Consider the following 4,443-nt stretch of genomic DNA (forward strand, 5'->3'; position numbering starts at 1 on the left):
AGGCCGAATGGCGACACCGTGGTTTGATTGGTTTATTGGAGTTTAACGTCCCAAAGCGACTCAGGCTATGAGGGACGCCATAGTGAAGGGCTCTGGAAATTTCGACCACCTGGGGTTCTTTACCGTGCACTGACGTCGCACAGTACACGGGCCTCTAGAATTTCGCCTCCATCGAAATTCGGCCGCCGCGGCAGGGAGTCGAACCCGCGTCTTTCGGGTTAGCAGCCGAGCGCCGTAACCACTGAGCCACCGCGGCGGGGCGACACCCTGGTTTGAGTCTCAGAATAAGAATTACAGGAATTTATGCTAACCTTCTATGAGGCCTTTCCAGAAAGCCTACTGAGGTCGTTAAGCTGACGATTTGCAAAACGATTGGGAGTTTTTTGTGGCAGAACCCAGCGGGAGGATGGCGGGCGCCGCGGAAGCGCCGGCGCCGAGCCCGCAGCCCTGCGGCGGCATAGATATATGACGAGGCTGCTGCAGCGATAACAGGCTGTCCCGAAGTGTCAGTGCAGTTCCGTATCTTGGGGGCGACTCACGCTGACAGAGGCGAATGCACAGTTTCTTTGTGCTATGTTTCTTGTCTTCGAGTGCCGCCCCCTTGAAACGGATACACTCGAGAGCTCGATGCCAAGAAGGAGGAGCGCCTTGTTGTGCGCGGCGCGTTTGAAGAGCGATTCTTGTTGGTGTTGTCTGAAGCCTTTATTTCAGTTCTTCGGTCGTTTAGGAGGCTTCTGAGAAATGTTTAAATAAAAAGAGGTAGTAAAAACAATTCCAAGAAACGAGGTTTGTGGTGCGCAGTTTGTGTGACACAGTCCTTGCCGTTGATGTGTTTTGTTCAAAGATTCGTTTTGCCTTGAAGAAGACAGGAGATGAGTCGCCAAGCCGCGCACCATCGACGAGAGCTCAGTGATTGTTCCAAAGCCCGCCCAGTATCTGCCACGGTTTGTTGGCGGTATTTGCTGTGTTGCTGGCTGCTTGAAGAGCGGAGGAACGGGATCTTCGTGGAGGTCGGTCATTTACTGCGGCGCTCGAGCGTGCGTTGACACTGCGCCGAGCCCCGGGGAAGAGGGGTGGCAGCGGGGATGTTGTGAAAGCGTAGCACGATGCACCGCAGTGAGTGTGCACATGAACTCCTGCGTGTATCAGTGAAAGGAGAAATAAAAGAAGAAAAAATGATGTAAGATTTAGCGCGGTCAGTCCAAATGCGAATTAATTGGGCTAACACTTCGGTTTTCACTTTGGTTATGGTTTTGGTTCGAGGCTCGGTTTTTAAAGTAAGCGGGCTTCGGGCAAAAGTCAGCGAAATCGGGGAGTTCGGGCCTCAGTGCTCATGCACATGCACATGCATGGATTACGAGGGATGCCGTGTAGTGGAGGGTTCTCTTTAAACCACTCGGGGATCTTTAATGTGCACTGCACACCTCACGGCACACGGACGTTTTTTGCACTTTGTCTCCATCGAAATACGACCTCTGCGGTAAGGATTCGATCCCGCGACCTTGGGATCAGCAGCTGATCGCCAAAGCCACATAGCCACCGCGGCGGGTCTGAGACACAACCAGCGATTGTGAGTGAAGGTGATGGCATTGAGGCGCTTATGAGCGCAAGAGTGACGAACATCATCCTTATCCTTTGTGCTCATACCGGGTAGGTTCACGCACAAGACTCAGAATCGATGCTAGACGCGTGTCCGCTATATTGTTCTCTTTTTCCTGTACAGGCACGATCGATACGTTCGGTCTGCCGTCGCACGGCGGTCCATTTGGTCCATTAACCTATACCTGTACTAATGGTGAGAACATACTGAAGGGGCGCGTGATAACGAGAGTATGGAGCCGGTTTAGTTGGCGCGTGGCAGCAGTCAAGAAGATGCTTTTCGACTCGTGGCGCCAGCTTTTGCGTACTGTGTGCGAGTAACTTTTGTTTTCTCGCTGGCAGCGCACAAATTGACGACAATTAGAGGAAGGAAAAAAACTTTGAGATCACTGCGATGACCCGCATTGGAGTAATGCGAGAGCAGAACGTCCGCATACTATATCGACATCCGCGGCTGTTTTGACGGCTGCCATCGGCTGTTCCGCGGCTGACATCGCACAGTACACGGGCCTCTAGAATTTCTCCTGCAAAGAAATTCAACCGCCGGCCGCGGCGGTTGAATTTCTTTGGAGGAGAAATTCTAGAGGCCCGTGTACTGTGCGATGTCACTGCACGTTAAAGAACCCCAGGTGGTCGAAATTTCCGGAGCCCTCCACTACGGCGTCTCTCATAGCCTTAGTCGCTTTGGGACGTTAAACCCCATAAACCATAAACCAAATTTACATGAGAGAGAGAGAGAGAAAAAAAGAATTTTAATGAGAGGAAAGGAGAGGTTGGCCGATGGTAACATGGCCCTGGCCTGCTACTCCACACTGGGGAAAGAGAAGGGGGGAAAGGGAAAGCGCGAATGAAGGCTGATGATGGCATAATACAATGATTTCATGCACACTTCCATGCATTTATCTTCAGAAAATTACGTAATCGTGCCGACAAATTTGCGGAAACTTTTCGCTGACACGACCGAGCCATATAATGATCTCGCATTAAAATATCGCTGCGCTGATTGTAGTAACTCTCTCTGTCACCATATTCAAGCCTCTTGTCTACACAACACGTCGTACGTGTTCGACACAAATCACACCACGGGCCCTACACACGAGAAACGCAGATCCTAAACAATTATACGTCTCCAGTATGTCGATGACTGAAATCCAAGCCACACACCATTTTATTGAAAAAAAAAAAAAAAATTCGCTTTATCAATAAGCCATGTTCACCGTGTAATATGATGCCAGCTCGCGTATCAGCCAAAAGCTTTGCGCGATTAGCCGCACTAGGCCTACTCGCTGTCCCAGTTCCGGCTCATACAGCCCGTAACCAGGCCATAAAGTTGCGCCATCCGTTGTAACTGCGCGCATCTGGCGAACAATCTTCTCCACGCTTCCTGCGCGCAAAGAGCGCCTCAGCGACGGCAGCACGGAGTCACGAGACTCGGCGTCACGCCAGCCGGATTGCCTGCCATGCGTCAGCTGAGCCGAGCCGTTAAGAGAGCAGCTACACTGGTGTTCCGAACAAGTTCCCGAGCGCTCTTATTCACGTTACGGCTGACGGGCTATCTCATTTCTTTCCGATACTTTCGTCGGCGGCCACCCGAGAACCGGTGTCAGGAGTCGGCAAGGTACACTTGAGTCGGTTCCCCGCGCGGATGGTGAAAGTTCGGGAATGCAGCTGGCGAGGTATATACGACTCGGCGCAGGTGGTCAGGGTCCGTTGTTTCCGTTTCCTTTTTCTTTTTGTACTTTTGTCACGTGGCTGTTTACATGTGTCTTGCACGTGCAACGTCAACGTGCAGTCTGTGTTAGGAATGCGCGACGCAGGTGCTAAATGCTATCGCTCAGTTTTTCTGCGCGGAAAAAGAAAAGTTTCTTTCGTGTTGGGGCTGACACGAAGACGTGCTTGAAAAGAAATTGAAAGAAGAGGAAACGTAAATTATGAAGGAACTATCCCAGCAGGACTCGAAGGAGACTCGAGATAAGGCTGTTATAGCTTCAGGTTTAGATCTATAGCCCTCCATTCTACCGTGGAATCTACAACGTCAACCGTAAGAGCTTAATTACGTAGTGGATGAACTTAATGGAATTTGATTCGTATAAATTCCTCTCCACGCTAAGAAGAAAAGAGAGGAAGAGGGCAAGTGCGAGGGAAGAAAGAGGGTATGAGGCGACGTGTGTCCAGATCAGATCTCTCTCACGGCTGACGATGTAGATTCCACGGCCAAGTACAAGGCTAAACTATAACGGCGCTTTTGCTAATTAATTCGCCAAGCCGGTAAGCCTAGGTCTTGAAATTTTTAAGTCCTAAAATTCAACTCAGTCGGCATGAACCCCCTAATAGTACTAGTAGTAGTAGTAGTAGTAGTAGTAGTAGTAGTAGTAGTAGTAGCAGTAGTAGCAGAAGTGGTAGTAGTAGTAGTAGTAGTAATAGTAGTAGTAGTAGTAGTTGTAGTAGTAGTAGTAGTAGTAGCAGCAGAAGCAATAACAGTGGCAGTAGTAGTAGCTGTAGTAGTAGTAGTAATAGCAGTAGTAGTAGTAGTTGTAGTAGTAGTAGTAGCAGAAGCAATAGCAGTGGTAGTAGTAGTAGTAGTAGTAGCAGTAGTAGTAGTAGTAATAATAGTAGTAGTAGTAGTAGTAGTAGTAGTAGTAGTAGTGATGATGGTGGTAAACTTTATTGCCCAGATACACAGGAAGACCTCATCGCTGCCGCGGCGAACAGTGAACTAAACAACCGCAACATTCAGTCTGTTTATTCCAACACTGTTGCCTGTGTGTCTGTTGTTGTTTGGCGCCGAACGCACACAGACACCTTAAAGCGATGTACCGGGCGTCGGCTGACTGGCTCGCTCGC

The sequence above is a fragment of the Amblyomma mixtum genome, chromosome 1, assembly GCF_055824585.1.
Source record: "Amblyomma mixtum isolate Tamu chromosome 1, ASM5582458v1, whole genome shotgun sequence".
Classification (NCBI taxonomy): domain Eukaryota; kingdom Metazoa; phylum Arthropoda; class Arachnida; order Ixodida; family Ixodidae; genus Amblyomma; species Amblyomma mixtum.